Genomic DNA, 18,018 nt, shown 5'->3' with positions numbered 1-18,018 from the left:
TGTTGGTTAACATGACAAGAGGGAATCAGGTGGACTAGAGTAGGTCCAAGAGAGTATGTGAAAGAGGATTGAGTATAGACAAATATTTAGAGAAACTCAGTTGTAATGGGCAGCCAAGATCAGGCAGCAGTTAGAGGAAATGTGGGTACAGGGTTGTTTTCTTGCTTAGTTTTTAAGATGGGAGCTTTTCCAGCATAACTGATAAGAAAAATTATATGATAGATAAAATAGACAAAAATTAATAACAAAAATAAAAGAAGAAAAACTTGGGGAGTGAAGTCCTTAAATAAGTGTGAGTAGATGAAATCTAACAGTCAAGTGGAGAATTTGGAATTAGATAGGAGCACAGAGAGTTCATTCATCCCAATGGGATGGAAGACAGCATGTGTGTTGGTGGAGATATAGGTTGATTTGTGGATTTGGTGATGAAAAAATATGGAAGTTCTTTTTTAATAGTTTCTGTTTTCTCAGTTAAATAAGAAGCAATGCCATCAGCTGAGAATGATAGGAAAAGAAGCATTAGAAATTTGAGGAGAGGAAAGAAGGTGGGAGAGAGAGAAACAATAAATTGATGGAGGTATAATTGGATTTCTGCTTATCACTAAGATCCCACTTAAAGTTAGACTAGTCAGCATAGTTGGTGATTCCTCCAGCCAAATTCAGCTTCTTGGATGCAGGTGGGAACTAGCAAGAGAGTAGAATTTAACCTAGGTGGGGACTTTGCCAGGGGAATAAAAATGAGGGAGAGAGGGGCAAAGAAGCTGAAGGATACAAGAGAATGATTATAATGATGGATCATGGAGTCCAGTATGGTAAGAAAAGCAATGAGGACATGCAGAATGTGAGGTATAAAAAAATGAGTAGGGTCAATAGATCAGAAGTCCCAGTGAGCTGGAGGAATTGTCGGAGAGAGAGGGGGTTGGGAAGTTGCCAGTGGGAGAGTGGATTCTCGAATTTAACTTTATGTGAGCAGTGTCTGTTAGATGAATACTGGTCACAAATGTGCTCTGTATGTGTATGTTGCATTTTTTTGTGTGATTTAAAAATAAATTGTAGACAATAATTTGGTGATGTCTAAAAATCTGTGTTTAGATGTATTCTCTGTTTGAACTTAAGACTGAGTCAAAAACAAATCCAAACAACAAAACCCACTACATACTTATTAGAATGGCTAAAATCTTCTAAAAACTGCTAATACCAATTGCTGGTGAGGATACAGAGCAACAAGAACCCTTATTCAGGACTGCAAAGGGGTAAAGCCACTTTGGAAGACAGTTTAGCATTTTCTTATAAAACTAAACGTAGACTTACCATGTGACCCAACACTTATGCTCCCAGGTATTTACTCAACTGATTTGAAAATTTCTGTCCACATTAAAAACCTGCATGAAAATATTTATAACAGTTTTATTCATAATCACCAAACTGGAAGCAACCAAGATATTCTTTAGTAGGTGACTATATATAACAATAACAGCCAGTAGCAATGGGCATATCCAAGACTCAGATCTTGGTTTCTAATAACCTTCTTAAATAAAAGGAACAAAGTATCCTTGGAAAAATAGTTGTTTCTAGGGCTGGGACAGAAAATATACAAGATAATCTGAAGTATAATATAATGTCAAAACGTAAAGAAGTTCTGAAAAAGGCAACATGATTAGAGTATTTCAGAATGACATGGAGTCACCTTAAAGAGTTACCAAAGGATGAAGCTGGAACAATTTGAGCAAAAAAATTAATAACATAGTATTGGATATTAACCCTTAAAATAAACACCCATAGGTCCATAGTGATATAACTAAATGAATAAATAAATGTTGAAGAAGAAACGTATCTCTCAGAGAGAAAGATTCCAGATAACTTATGAGGAAACTGCCCCTCAATTGTGGGCTATGCTTAGTGACTTGCTTACAAAGAGTATATTAAGGAAAAGGGGGAAAATGAAAAGGTAACCATCCAAGAAGAAACCTGACAAACACTACCTCAGCCCAGTGATCAAGGTTAATATCATCAGTGATAACTGATGTTGACAGTATGTTCTCTAGATATCTTGTGTTGAAAATGACACTCTACTCTCTGTTACCTTCCTTCCCCAAACCTTTAATCCCAGTCTAACTATGAGAAAAACCCAACTTGAGGGATATTCTACAAAATACCTGACCAGAACTCTTCAAAAACTGTTAAGATCATTAAAATTAAGAAAAGTCTTAGAAACTGACCCAGTCCAGAGAAAAAAATGATGACAAATGCCATGTGATATGTTGGATAGGCTCCTGGAAGAGAAAAAGACGGTTGGTAAAAACAATGAAATCTGATAAAGTATCGAGTCTAGTTAATAACAATGTATCAACATAGATTAATTATGACAAGTGTACCATAGTGATATAATACGCTACCAATAGGAGAAACTGGGTGCAGAATACATGGAAACTGTCTGTACTATCATTAAGACTTTTCTGTAAGACTTTTCTATAAAATTATTCTGAAATTAAAAAGTTTATGAAAAAGAAAACATATTAAGTTTCACAGGAGTTCACATATTTGCTCGAAATTTGATGTCACCTTCCCAGTAGGAGTCACTGTAGTCACTATTAAATTATCTCTTCAGGTTATAACCATTTCAGCTTCCCATTCATTATGACTTCCTCCAATGCTGCTGTGACATCAATATGGCATTCGTAACAAAGTAGCTGGTTACCTTAAGTTTGTGCACGGTGTAAAACAATTATGAAAATATAATTATCTTTTTAAGTTCAGAAGCTTCCAGCTATTTACACTATTTTAATAAAACTTTATTGAAATCCAGATTGTTCTAGTATTAAATTTATGTTTTGCCCAGGATTACAAAGATGTAATAAATACAGTGTGGATATACTTAATGATACTCAGTTTCTGTCTCCTAGTATTGCCAGCATGGGCTAAATCAACTCACTTATTTGTGAGGTCTGTGTCACGGGCCTCCTGTGTGACAAGCATTTTGCTAACTGCTAGGGATACAAGGGGGAAAGACATCGTCTCAGACCTCTAGTCTATGACATTTATATCCTCTTTAAGAAACCATGTCAGGGCCTACTAGAAAAGAGAGCACAAAGACCAAGCATCTTGCCAAATCCTTTAAAAGTCTCAGATGCTGGTACTGAGTCCAGATCCCCAGGTCCAAAGGCCTTAGGACAGAATAAAATTTCCCAAAGCCCCTTGCAGGGACTCCTGCATGTCAGGAAAAACAGTTGGGGATTTTTAAAAACTATTCTGTCTTTGGTGAACAAGGAGAAAACCCTCAAATATTTATCATTGTTGAGGAACATTTTACCCTATAAACTTACCCCCAGAGATATTTGAAACTTTCAAGAAGAACTTTTAAAGAACTACATAAAACAAATACTTATTTTCAGGAGAGACAGACCACACCACCTGGCAGCATGTAACTTCCCATCAAAATGTCACATCATGACTGCCTATCTGAACAAGCCTCTTCTGCTGTAAGAATCCTTCAAGTAACTCCACTGAATTCTTAGCAGTTTGAGAACATCAGAGTTCTCTAATGCTACACTTTTCAAAACAAATGTGATTTTACAAAGAGAATAATTTTAAAACATATTGAAATGAATCAATTGATTATTACCTTTAAAATGTTCCTTGAACTGTCCTCTGTCATTTTTTTAAACCAATCTCCCTGAACTTTTAAAAACCTGAGGTCACTTAGAACTAAGTCACAAAATCCTTTATGCACCATCCATTAATAAAGGTTTTTGTGGTTTCTTGTTTCTACATGGTATATAAGCTTAGTGTATTTATTTTACTAGAAACAAACGACATTAAACAAAAACAAAATTCAATGAAAATATTATGGTTGTCAAGCCTAACCACACCAGGTAACATGGAATTACTTTATTTTCAAACATATTCTCAAGACTAATTACTGCCTATTCCAAACCCACAGAAAATGTGAATTCCAACAAAGCACATGTAATAGTATTACCTAGGTCCACCTCCAATCCCAGAACTTGTCATCACATGTGGTGAGCAAGAAATTTATTTGCTAGCAAAACAGGGCCTTCTGCTTATTTTCCTCAGTGAATTTATACAGAAAGCAAACTCATTCTGCTTTTCCACACCAAGGAAAACAAATGATACTGCAATTGGAGGGAAATTAGTACCAATTAAGACAATTGTGCAGCTATAAAAGAGGGCATGTTTATACTTAGATTATTGCCATCATGGTATGATTAATAATGGCAAATCTAACAGTATGATATATAAATCAGGCTTATAATTTCCAACAAAGTTTTAACTTTTATTTGACAAACGGTACTATTTTTATTCTGGCTCACAAATTGGAACAGATTTGTGTAAATTATTTAAAATGTATGCTGGAGTGTTCATTGTACTGTCACATATTTCCACTTACATTCCCCATTCCATCTGTTATTTTTTCCCTCAGAGAATTCTGTACATGTTAAAATAGATCACTTATTGAGGTGTTAATTTTGTACAAGAGAAGACCCAACAGTGAATGTATTGTCATCATCAAGGGCTTTATAGTTTTACTTTTTAAGTGTTTTCTTATATGTGGCGGTAAAGTATTCAGAGCTAGGCAGACACAATAATGTCAGTAGCACATCCTACATTCTCAGATAGTTTGTAGATGGATTTGTGGGCAATTTACAGACATACAAGCAGAAAAGATCCCAAACACTGAAAAATATATATATATACATATACACACACACACATATATATATATATATACATATATATATAATTAAATGCTCATATTGCATAGAAGTATAGTATAAACTAGGTTTTTGAGTAAACATAATGGCATTTGTAGGAGCCCCTATTAAGATAAAGTGGCTCCTCTGGTTGGTAAAAGATTTTGTACATGAGAAAGAATTCAGGTTTCAAATGAAGAAAGAAAGTGATCTTATTAAACCTGAGGAAGGAATTTGGAGGGAACACAAAGTAGAAGACAGAAAGCACTTTCAAAGTAGAAGATGTTTCAAAGCTTTCTAAACAGAGGGAAAGTAGCTTAACACAGGGAAGAAAAAGGACATGAGTGAGTCTAGGATATCTTGGAAATGGCTTTAAATCAGATGAAGAAAAAGTTATACACCACTTACAAGAAAATGGGAAAAATTCTAAACTGACAAGTGTGGATGAGTTACATTTCTTGGTTACAAAACACTGTGATGCTGAGCAAGATGAAGGATCATGGAGAACAGAGGTACAGACAGAACCAACACCTCATAATGTAGATAGTTAATAAGCAAAAAAAATCATTTTAGGTGGATAAACATCACTATGTATTGCATGTCATTGTTCATGGTCCCAGGATGAATAACTATGTTTGTCTTTGTGTGTATGTAGGGGTGTTGAGATACACAGAAAACAATTCACTTCCCCTCCCACATAGACACATCTGGGACTAAATAAATATTGTGTACTTTTAATTTGTGAATTCTCTAAAAAAGAAAATGAAGGTATGAACAAATAAATACAGCACAAAAAAAGTATTATGGAATATAGAAATTAGGGAGATAACAAAAGGTGCCCTCTTGTTATGCTCAAAGCAGCATTTTGGTGAAGAACTATAGCACAGAATAAGCCTGTGAATGTAGTAATGTAGTAACATAGTCATTTGATCCTGATAAATGTTGCCTCTGAGGAGGTTATTTTAAATCAGATTACAATTGCACTGAAGGCATTCCTCTCTACTGAAAGTTAATGAAAAAGAAGACTGCATACTTTTGGACATGAGGGGTTACTGGATTTACTCTCCCACCTTTAATAACTGAAAAAAACAGACAAAATATATGAAACAACAGTTTTCAGGCAGTGGACCACAGACAGTTCAGGATGGTGATCCTTGAGAGACAGAAAACAAAGGAAGTAACCTTTAGGAGGACTCCAGCTTCCTGCCAGGACAGAGCTTCCAGGCCATGGCTCATAGAAGGAACTCAGGCAGAGCCCAGATGACTGCCCAACTCAGGAGACAGAGCTTGGAACCTAGAGGCCAAGCAGGTAGAATTTGTAAGGCTGAGAACCAGAGAGCCTTATACTTCTATGAAAGGAGTCTAAAATTGTCAAAGAAATCAACTATCATTTTTAAAATTGAGTTCTAACTTACTAATCTATAAATCTAATACACTAATGAGTTCTAATCAAATTCTAAAATACTCCCTGTACTATTAAAAGGTACAATTTCTAATCCACAATAGTTTTTCCTAAAATCCAATTCTGTCACACCCTGAAGCTGAACTGGGGTTATAATTTGTTGAATTCTTCACTCCCTTCTTCAACTCTTCAAACCCCAGCAAGAGACAGGAGTTGTCCTGGCTTTTGCTCTACTGCTCCCTTCCTCTCCTCTGCCATCACCCAGCCATCTAGATTTTCCCTACCCATTCTTCATATTCTACATTACCAAAGCCCAGCAGCTGGTTATCTCCTAAAACTCTCCTTTAATGGAGGGGAAGCTGAGTGGGCTAAGATAGACCTGAGCAGTATTGGTAGAGGAGAGAGAGGGCAGGAAACATCTGCAGGTGAATAAGTCCTCTCCCTCTCCTAGAAAGATAAACTGTCATAGATATTTCTCATCCTTTTTTTTTTTTTTTTTTTTTGCATAGAATTAAACAACCTCTTCAGTGGGGTATCTTAAGATCAAAATAACTGAATTTGGGGTATTCAGCAGAAAGACCCATGCTGAATTTGCAGTTCATTATATTTAAGATTGAATGCTGGGCCAAACAATTAACTTAATTCACGTATTCCGAGTCTTCCTTTGGGAAAAACAAATTGCTGGAAGGAATTTTTGGACAATTATCTGTCAAAGCCTAAAAATATTGAATTTATTTGAAGGAAACAAATGTATAAGCTGCAACAACATTTCAAGGTCATATTTTTTCTTGAATAACAGGTCATTTATATTAATCAGATTCCACAGACATATACACAAAGATGCTAAGATTCTTCCCACACAGATTTTGTTAGTAAATAGTGAACTTTCAAATAGCTCTCATAACCAATGCTAGCTGAAAAGTACAAAGGTGATACTGAGCAGATAGAATTATTGATATGATGATAACTTATGAAAATTTGTTAATCTCTATTGAAAAGATGGATAATCAAATGAGATAATTGCATATTCATATACTCTAGCTGCCAAGTTCTGAGTAAAATTCCTTGATTGCAATTTTTGAAGCATAAATTTTAAGGTAAGTGTTATAATTGATGACAACTTAATCGGAATTTCTTGAGGAAAAAAAATATTAAAAAAGAAATATGTGACCACATTCATATTTAAATTCTTTGATTTAAATGATACCAGCCAAAGACTCTCATGGGATCAGAATAATCTATAAGTAAAAACTGTTTCTCTTCAAAGCCTTGATTTTTTTCTTAGCAACAAACATACAAACAACTTTTGCTCCCACCTTTAAGTTTGGATGAACTGCATGAGCAGTATCTTATTGCAGAAATAATAAAGGTAATTTATTTACATCTTCTTAGACAAAATTAGTAACATGACAGAAATAGGATTTGTCAAATGGAGGATGCAAAGATGCACATAAATGGAGAAAATCTGCTTACCTATAGCAGTGAACAGTGCATGTCCTAGACCTTATGTAAAGGTTCATATCTGTACTGGGAGAAGTCACGGAAACTTCGGGAGGAAAGGAGGTCAATAAAGGCACTACTGGAACTAAATAGAGACAGGAGAAAAGAGCTGCTAGGGTGTCCAGGATTCACCATGTAGGAACTGTCTATTATCAGCGTTCTTTGGTAGTATTCCCAAATGAAAAGAAGGAAAAGAAAGTGTGGTCCAATGTTGTAGCCCCTCTGCAAAAGACCCAATGCCATCTTTCTGGAACTATAAACTCCTCCTCATTATTTTCATATCACATAATTATATTCCATGATTACCCTAGAGAATTCTCTGAAAACATTAGGCTTACTAGAAATCCATTAGCATGACTAGAAAAGTATGTTGTATATAAATATGCAAAAGTTACCAATTATTCTATGTATCGTAATAACCAGTGAAAACACCTACTTATAAACAACTCAAAACTAAGGATAAGTTAATCACAAAACATCTAGAAATTAATTTAAATTAAGAAAGAGAATTGTATAAAAAAACAAACATTCTTATTACTTGATATGGAAGAAGGATTTAATAAATGAAGAGAAATATGGAACTCTTGGGTGGTATAACTTAATGATACAAATATTTAAGTTCTTTCTAAATTAAAGCTTTAATACAGCATTTGTCAAAATTCCAAAGCAAGAACAAAGTCTCATAAAAATGAAATGTGAAACTAGAGCTGAGGAATAAATCATTAAATCATCTAAGAAGAGAGGAAACCCAGGTCTGGGTGGGTTAAAGAGGCATTAGAACAACAACAACAAAAATCCCATAATTCAAAGTGGGTTTAGTTCTTTCATTCAAAGTCCATTTATTCTAGCATAATAAAAGTTTAAATTTTGTGTACATTTCTATCACAAAGCAGGTTAATGAATACATTTTTCTCAGATAAACAGATTTTTTTCAATTTAATCCCTGTATTTTAATGTAAGGAATTTAAAGGCAGAGTATTAAATGTTCTTTTTATTATATATGAATATGATATTACCAGCTTAAAATCATGTTTGGAAGAATTTCTAATGGGCTGTGGTTTTTGTCATTCAGCACCCACTCCTTCCCTCTCACACTCCCCCATTTTTGGTAATAGTACTGTTATTTTCCTTTGGGGACAGACCTCTACTCCATTATCATTCCATGTGTTTTGATGCATTGACTCTTCTCGTGTTCAAGAGTGTGCATGAAATGGGGAGTGGGGACTGGGTAGTGGGGCATGGCTAACCAGTAAGAGCCTCACATCCCCTGGCCAATGTGATTGAATCAAGGTTCTGCACGGGTCCCAATCCAACCTAATGGAATATAATGTGAAAGATATTTACCAGGATCACTGAAAAAGTCAAGTTTTCTTCTCCAGCATAACTTTTGTTATTCAAAATTATGTGAGACTGCAACTGACAAGGAGTATGAATGCAGCAAACAGAGGGTAAGGACAGAACCATGTGAAATCCTGGGTCAAGACCATATTTTAAAATATTATTTAAAATATGATTACTGAGATTTTTCAGTTTTTGATTCCATAAATTATCTTTCTATTCAAATCACTTGACTGAGTGTCCTCTTACTGGCAGTTAAAGAGTCATAATGGATTCAACCAAGTATTTAAAAGTGAAAAAGGTCAATACATTTTTTTGTAAAGGAAAGAGAAGGATTTTACACGTTGCTATAACATACAAAATATGAATGTAATACAAAACAACTTCAGTGAGAGTTATGTTTAAAAGCTTTTAAATTCAATTCATAAAATACCTATAGCTTCTGTACAGAGACAAACAGTCTTTTTTTTTTTTAACACCTTTATTGGAGTATAATTGCTTTACAATTGTGTGTTAGTTTCTGGTTTATAACAAAGTGAATCAGCTATACATATACATATATCCCCATATCTCCTCCCTCTTGCGTCTCCCTCCCACCCTCCTTATCCCACCCCTCTAGGTGGTCACAAAGCATCGAGCTGATCTCACTGTGCTATCTGGCTGCTTCCCACTAGCTATCTATTTTACATTTGGTAGTGTATATATGTCCCTGCCACTCTCTCACTTCGTCCCAATTTACCCTTCCCCCTCCCCGTGTCCTCAAGTCCATTCTCTACGTCTGCATCTTTATTCCTGTCTTTCCACTAGGTTCGTCAGAACCATTTTCTTGTTTTTTTAGATTGCATATATATGTGTTAGCATACGGTGTTTGTTTTTCTCTTTCTGACTTACTTCACTCTGTATGACAGACTCTAGGTCCATCCACCTCACTACAAATAACTCAATGTCATTTCTTTATGGCTGAGTAATATTCCGTTGTATATATGTGCCACATCTTCTCTACCCATTGATATGTCGATGGACACATAGGTTGCTTCGATGACCTGGTTATTGTAAATAGTGCTTCAATGAACATTGTGATACATGACTCTTTTGAATTATGGTTTTCTCAGGGTATATGCCCAGTAGTGGGATTGCTGGGTCATATGGTAGTTCTATTTTTAGGTTTTTAAGGAATCTCCATACTGTTCTCCATAGTGGCTATACCAATTTACATTCCCACCAACAGTGTAAGAGAGTTCCCTTTTCTTCACACCCTCTCCAACATTTATTGTTTGTAGATTTTTTGATGATGGCCATTCTGAATGGTGTGAGGTGATACCTCATTGTAGTTTTGATTTGCATTTCTCTAATGATTAGTGATGTTGAGCAGCTTTTCATGTGCCTGTGGTCCATCTGTATGTCTTCTTTGGAGAAATGTCTATTTAGCTCTTCTGCCCATTTTTGCATTGGGTTGTTTGTTTTTTTAATATTGAGCTGCATGTGCTGTTTATATATTTTGGAAATGAATCCTTTGTCAGTTGCTTCATTTGCAAATATTTTCTCCCATTCTGAGGGTTGTCTTTTCGTCTTCTTTATGGTTTCCTTTGCTGTGCAAAAGCTTTTAAGTCACAGTAGGTTCCATGTGTTTATTTTTGTTTTTATTTCCATTTCTCTAGGAGGTGAGTCAAAAAGGATCTTGCTGTGATTTATGTCATAGACCATTCTGCTTCTGTTTTACTCAGAGTTTTATAGTGTCTGACCTTACATTCCAGTCTTTAATTCATTTTGAGTTTATTTTTGTGTATGGTGTTAGTGAGTCTTCTAATTTCATTCTTTTACATGTAGCTGTCCAGTTTTTCCAGCACCACTTATTGAAGAGGCTGTCTTTTCTCCATTGTATACTCTTGCCTCCTTTATCAAAGATAAGGTGACCATATGTTCATGGGATTATCTCTGGGCTTAATATCCTGTTCCATTGATCTATATTTCTGTTTTTGTGCCATTACCATACTGTCTTGACTACCACAGCTTTGTAGTCTAGTCTGAAGTCAGGGAGCCTGATTCCTCCAGCTCCATTGTTCTTTCTCAAGACTGCTTTGGCTATTCGGGGTCTTTTGTGTTTCCATACCAATTGTGAAATTTTTTGTTCTAGTTCTGTGAAAAATGCCATTGGTAGTTTGGTAGGGAATGCATTGAATTTGTAGATTGCTTTGGGTAGTACAGTCATTTTCACAATATTGATTCTTCCAATCCAAGAACATGGTATATCTCTCCATCTGTTGGTATCATCTTTAATTTCTTGCATCAGTGTCTTATAGTTTTCTGCATACAGGTCTTTTGTCTCCTTAGGTAAGTTTATTCCTGGGTATTTTATTCATTTTGTTGCAATGGTAAATGGGAGTGTTTTCTTAATTTCTCTTTCAGATTTTTCATCATTAGTGTACAGGAATGCAAGAGATTTCTGTGCATTAATTTTGGATCCTGCTACTTTACCAAATTCATTGATTAGCTCTAATAGTTTTCTGGTAGCATCTTTTGGCTTCTCTATGTATAGTATCATGTCAACTGCAAACAGTGACAGCTTTACTTCTTCTTTTCCAATTTGGATTCTTTTTATTTCTTTTTCTTCTCTGATTGCTGTGACTAATACTTCCAAAACGATGTTGAATAATAGTGCTGAGAGTGGACAACCTTTTCTTGTTCCTTATCTTAGAGGAAATGGTTTCAGTTTTTCACCATTGAGAATGATGTTGGCTATGGGTTTGTCATACGTAGCCTTCATTATATTGAGGTAAGTTCCCTCTATGCCTACTTTCTGGAGAGTTTTTGTCATAAATGGGTGCCGAATTTTGTCGAAAGCTTTTCTGCATATAATGAGATGATCACATGGTTTTTCTCCTTCAATTTGTTAATATGGTGTATCATATTGATTGATTTGCAAATATTGAAGAATCCTGGCATTCCTGGGATACACTCCACTTGATCATGGTGTACGATCCTTTTAATATGCTGTTGAATTCTGTTTGCTAGTATTTTGTTGAGGATATTTGCATCTATGTTCATCAGTGATATAGGCCTGTAGTTTTCTTTCTTTGTGACAACTTTGTCTGGTTTGGTATCAGGGTGATGGTGGCCTCATAGAATGAATTTGGGAGTGTTCCTCCCTCTGTAATATTTTGGAAGAGTTTGAGAAGGGTAGGTGTTAGATCTTTTCTAAATGTTTGATAGAATTTGCCTGTGAAGCCATCTGGTCCTGGACTTTTGTTTGTTGGAAGATTTTTAATCACTGTCTCAATTTCAGTGCTTGTGATTGGTCTGTTTATATTTTCTATTTCTTCCTGGTTCAGTCTTGGAAGATTCTTCTTTTTTAAGAATTTGTCCATTTGTTCCAGGTTGTCCATTTTATTGGCATAAGGTTGCTTGTAGTAATCTCTCACGATTGTTTGTATTTCTGCAGTGTCAGTTGTTACTTCTCCTTTTTCATTTCTAATTCTATTGATTTGAGTCTTCTCCCTTTTTTCTTGATGAGTCTGGCTAATTGTTTATCAATTTTGTTTATCTTCTCAAAGAACCAGCTGTTAGTTTTAATGATCCATGCTATCTTTTCCTTCATTTCTTTTTCATTTATTTCTGATCTGATCTTTATGATTTCTTTCCTTCTTCTAACTTTGTGGTATTTTGGTTCTTCTTTCTCTAATTGCTTTAGGTGTAAGGTTAGGTTGTTAATTTGAGATGTTTCTTCTTTCTTGAGGTAGGATTTTATTGCTATAAACTTCCCTCTTAGAACTGCTTTCACTAAATCCCATAGGCTTTGGAACATTGTGTTTTCATTGTCATTTGTTTCTATGTATTTTTTGATATCCTCTTTGATTTCCTCAGTGATCTCTTGAATATTTACTAGTGTATTGTGTAGCCTCCATGTGTTTGTATTTTTTACAGATTATTTCCTGTAATTGATATCTAGTCTCATAGCATTGTGGTAAGAAAAGATACTTGATATGATTTCAATTTTCTTATATTTACCAAAGCTTGATTTGTGACCCAAGTAATGGTCTATCCTGGGGACTGTTCCATGAGCACTTGAGAAGAAAGTGTATTCTGTTGTTTTGGATGGAATGTCCTATAAATATCAATTAAGTCCATCTTGTTTAATGTATCATTTGAAGCTTGAGTTTCCTTATATATTTTCATTTTGGTTGATCTGGCCATTGGTGAAAGTGGGGTGTTAACGTCCCCTACTATGATGTTGTTACTGTTGATTTCCCCTTTTAAGGCTGTTAGCATTTGCCTTATGTATTGAGGTGCTCCTATGTTGGGTGCATAAATATTTACAATTGTGATATCTTCTTCTTGGATTGATCCCTTGATCATTAAGTAGTGTCCTTCTTTGTCTCTTGTAATAGTCTTTATTTTAAAGTCTATTTTCTCTAATATGAGAATTGCTACTCCAGCTTTCTTTGGTTTCCATTTGCCTGGAATATCTTTTTCCATCCCCTCACTTTCAGTCTGTATGTGTCCCTAGGCCTGATTTTGGTCTCTTGTAGACAGCATATATATGGGTCTTGTTTTTGTATCCATTCAGCCAGTCTATGTCTTTTGGTTGGAGCATTTAATCCATATATATTTAAGGTAGTTATCAACATGTATGTTACTATAACCATTTTTAAAACTTTGCAGGGATTGTTATGGTAGGTCTTTTCCTTCTTTTGTGTTCTCTGCCTAGAGAATTTCCCTTAGCATTTGCTGTAAAGCTGGTTTGGTGGTGCTGAATTCTCTTAGCTTTTGCTTGTCTGTAAAGTTTTAAATTCTCTGTCGAATCTGAATGAGATCCTTTCTGGGTAGAGTAATCTTGTTGTACATTTTTCCCTTTCATCACTTTAAATATGTCCTGCCACTCGCTTCTTGCTTGCAGAGTTTCAGCTGAAAGATCAGCTGTTAACCTTATGTGGCTTCCCTTGTATGTTTTTTGCTGTTTTTCCCTTGGTGCTTTTAATATTTTTACCCTGTATTTAATTTTTGATAGTTTGATTAATATGTGTCTTGGCATGTTTCTCCTTGGATTTATCCTGTATGGGACTCTCTGCATTCCTGGACTTGATTGACTATTTCCTCTCCCATATTAGGGAAGATTTCAACTATAATCTCTTCAAATATTTTCTCTGTTCCTTTCTTTTTTTTTTTTAAACACCTTTAATGAAGTATAATTGCTTTACAATGGTGTGTTAGTTTCTGCTTTATAAAAAGTGAATCAGTTACACATATACATATGTTCCCATATCTCCTCCCTCCTGCATCTCCCTCCCTCCCACACTCCCCATCCCACCACTCTAGGTGGCCACAAAGCACCGAGCTGATCTCCCTGTGCTATGCGGCTGCTTCCCACTAGCTACCCATTCTACATTTGGTAGTGTATATATGTCCATGACACTCTCTCACCCTCTCACGTCTCACCCCTCCCCCTCCCCATATCCGCAAGTCCATTCTCTAGTAGGTCTGTGTCTTTATTCCTGTCTTGCCACTAGGTTCTTCATGGCCTTTTTTTTTCTTAGATTCCATATATATGTGTTAGCATATTGTATTTGTTTTTCTCTTTCTGACTTACTTCACTCTGTATGACAGACTCTAACTCCATCCACCTCACTACAAATACCTCCATTTCATTTCTTTTTATGGCTGAGTAATATTCCATTGTATATATGTGCCACATCTTCCTTATCCATTCATCCAATGATGGACACTTAGGTTGCTTCCATGTTCTGGCTATTGTAAATAGAGCTGCAATGAACATTTTGGTACATGACTCTTTCTGAATTATGGTTTTCTCAGGGTATATGCCCAATAGTGGGATTGCTAGGTCATATGGTAGTTCTATTTGTAGTTTTTTAAGGAACCTCCATACTGTTCTCCATAGTGGCTGTATCAATTTACATTCCCACCAACAGTGCAAGAGTGTTCCCTTTTCTCCACACACTCTCCAGCATTTATTGTTTCTAGATTTTTTGAGGATGGCATTCTGACCGGTGTGAGATGATATCTCATTGTAGTTCTGATTTGCATTTCTCTAATGATTAATGATGTTGAGCATTCTTTCATGTGTCTGTTGGCAATCTGTATATCTTCTTTGGAGAAATGTCTGTTTAGGTCTTCTGCCCATTTTTGGATTGGGTTGTTCCTTTTTTTGTTATTGAGCTGCATGAGCTGCTTGTAAACCTTGGAGATTAATGCTTTGTCAGTTGCTTCATTTGCAAATATTTTCTCCCAATCTGAGGGTTGTCTTTTGGTCTTGTTTATGGTTTCCTTTGCTGTGCAAAAGCTTTAAAGTTTCATTAGGACCCATTTGTTTATTTGTGTTCTTATTTCCATTTCTCTGGGAGCTGGGTCAAAAAGAATCTTGCTGTGATGTATGTCATAGAGTGTTCTGCCTATGTTTTCCTCTAAGAGTTTGATAGTGTCTGCCCTTACACTTAGGTCTTTAATCCATTTTGAGTTTATTTTTGTGCATGGTGTCAAGGAGTCTTCTAATTTCATACTTTTACATGTATCTGTCCAATTTTCCCAGCAGCACTTATTGAAGAGGCTGTCTTTTCGCCACTGTATATGCTTTCCTCCTTTATCAAAGATAAGGTAACCATATGTGCGTGGGTTTATCTCTGGGCTTTCTATCCTGTTCCATTGATACATATTTCTGTTTTTGTGCCAGTACCAAACTGTCTTGATTACTGTAGCTTTGTAATATAGTCTGAAGTCAGGGAGCCTGATTCCCCCAGCTCCATTTTTCGTTCTCAAGATTGCTTTGGCTATTCGGGGTCTTTTGTGTTTGCATACAAATTGTGAAATTTTTTGTTCTACTTCTGTGAAAAATGCCAGTGGTAGTTTGATAGGGATTGCATTGAATCTGTAGATTGCTTTGGGTAGTAGAGTCATTTTCACAATGTTGATTCTTCCAATCCAAGAACATGGTATATCTCTCCATCTATTTGTATCATCTTTAATTTCTGTCATCAGTGTCTTATAATTTTCTGCATACAGGTCTTTTGTCTCCTTAGGTAGGTTTAGTCCTAGATATTTTATTCTTTTTGTTGCAATGGTAAACGGGAGTGTTTTCTTAATTTCACTTTCAGATTTTTCGTCATTAGTGTATAGAAATGCAAGAGATTTCTGTGCATTAATTTTGTATCCTGCTACTTTACCAAATTCACTGATTAGCTCTCGTAGTTTTCTGGTAGCATCTTTAGGCTTCTCTATGTATAGTATCATGTCATCTGCAAATAGTGACAGCTTTACTTCTTCTTTTCCGATTTGGATTCCTTTTATTTCTTTGTCTTCTCTGATTGCTGTGGCTAACACTTCCAAAATTATGTTGAATAATAGTGGTGAGAGTGGGTAACCTTGTCTTGCTCCTGGTCTTAGTGGAAATGGTTTCAGTTTTTCACCATTGAAGACAATGTTGGCTGTGGGTTTGTCATATATGGCCTTTATTATGTTGAGGAAAGTTCCCTCTATGCCTACTATCTGCAGGGCTTTTATCATAAATCGGTGTTGAATTTTGTCAAAACCTTTCTCTGTATCTATTGAGATGATCATATGGTTTTTCTCCTTCAATTTGTTAATATGGTGTATCACATTGATTGATTTGCGTATACTGAAGAATCCTTGCATTCCTGGGATAAACCCCACTTGGTCATGCTGTATGATCCTTTTAATGTGCTGTTGGATTCTGTTTGCTAGTATTTTGTTGAGGATTTTTGCATCTATGTTCATCAGTGATATTGGCCTGTAGTTTTCTTTCTTTGTGACATCTTTGTCTGGTTTTGGTATCAGGGTGATGGCGGCCTCGTAGAATGAGTTGGGGAGTGTTCCTCCCTCTGCAATATTTTGGAAGAGTTTGAGAAGGATAGGTGTTAGCTCTTCTCTAAATGTTTGATAGAATTCACCTGTGAAGCCATCTGGTCCTGGGCTTTTGTTTGTTGGAAGGTTTTTAATCACAGTTTCAATTTCAGTGCTTGTGATTGGTCTGTTCATATTTTCTATTTCTTCCTGGTTCAGTCTCGGCAGTTTGTGCATTTCTAGGAATCTGTCCATTTCTTCCAGGTTGTATATTTTATTGGCATAGAGTTGCTTGTAGTAATCTCTCATGATCTTTTGTATTTCTGCAGTGTCAGTGGTTACTTCTCCTTTTTCATTTCCATCTCTATTGATTTGAGTCTTCTCCTTTTTTCTCTTGAGGAGTCTGGCTAATGGTTTATCAATTTTGTTTATCTTCTCAAAGAACCAGCTTTTAGTTTCATTGATGTTTGCTATTGTTTCCTTCATTTCTTTTTCATTTATTTCTGACCTGATCTTTATGATTTCTTTCCTTCTGCTAGCTTTGGGGTTTTTTTGTTCTTCTTTCTCTAATTGCTTTAGGTGCAAGGTTAGGTTGTTTATTCGAGATGTTTCCTGTTTCTTGAGGTAGGCTTGTATTGCTATAAACTTCCGTCTTAGCACTGCTTTTGCTGTGTCCCATAGGTTTTGGGTCGTTGTATCTCCATTGTCATTTGTTTCTAGGTATTTTTTGATTTCCCCTTTGATTTCTTCAGTGATCACTTCGTTATTGAGTAGTGTATTGTGTAGCCTCCAGGTGTCTGTATTTTTTACAGATCTTTTCCTGTAATTGATATCTAGTCTCATAGCATCGTGGTCGGAAAAGATACTTGATACGATTTCAATTTTCTTAAATTTACCAAGGCTTGATTTGTGACCCAAGATATGATCTATCCTGGAGAATGTTCCATGAGCACTTGAGAAAAATGTGTATTCTGTTGTTTTTGGGTGGAATGTCCTATAAATATAAATTAAGTCTATCTTGTTTAATGTATCATTTAAAGCTTGTGTTTCCTTATTTATTTTCATTTTGGAGGATCTGTCCATTGGTGAAAGTGGGGTGTTAAAGTCACCTACTATGATTGTGTTGCTGTCGATTTCCCCTTTTATGGCTGTTAGTATTTGCCTTATGTATTGAGGTGCTCCTATGTTGGGTGCATAAATATTTACAATTGTTATACCTTCCTCTTGGATCGATCCCTTGATCATTATATACTGTCC

The sequence above is a fragment of the Balaenoptera musculus genome, chromosome 10, assembly GCF_009873245.2.
Source record: "Balaenoptera musculus isolate JJ_BM4_2016_0621 chromosome 10, mBalMus1.pri.v3, whole genome shotgun sequence".
In the NCBI taxonomy this organism is placed as follows: domain Eukaryota; kingdom Metazoa; phylum Chordata; class Mammalia; order Artiodactyla; family Balaenopteridae; genus Balaenoptera; species Balaenoptera musculus.
The sequence above is the reverse complement of the archived record's forward strand: the minus strand, read 5'-3'. Positions refer to the sequence as shown.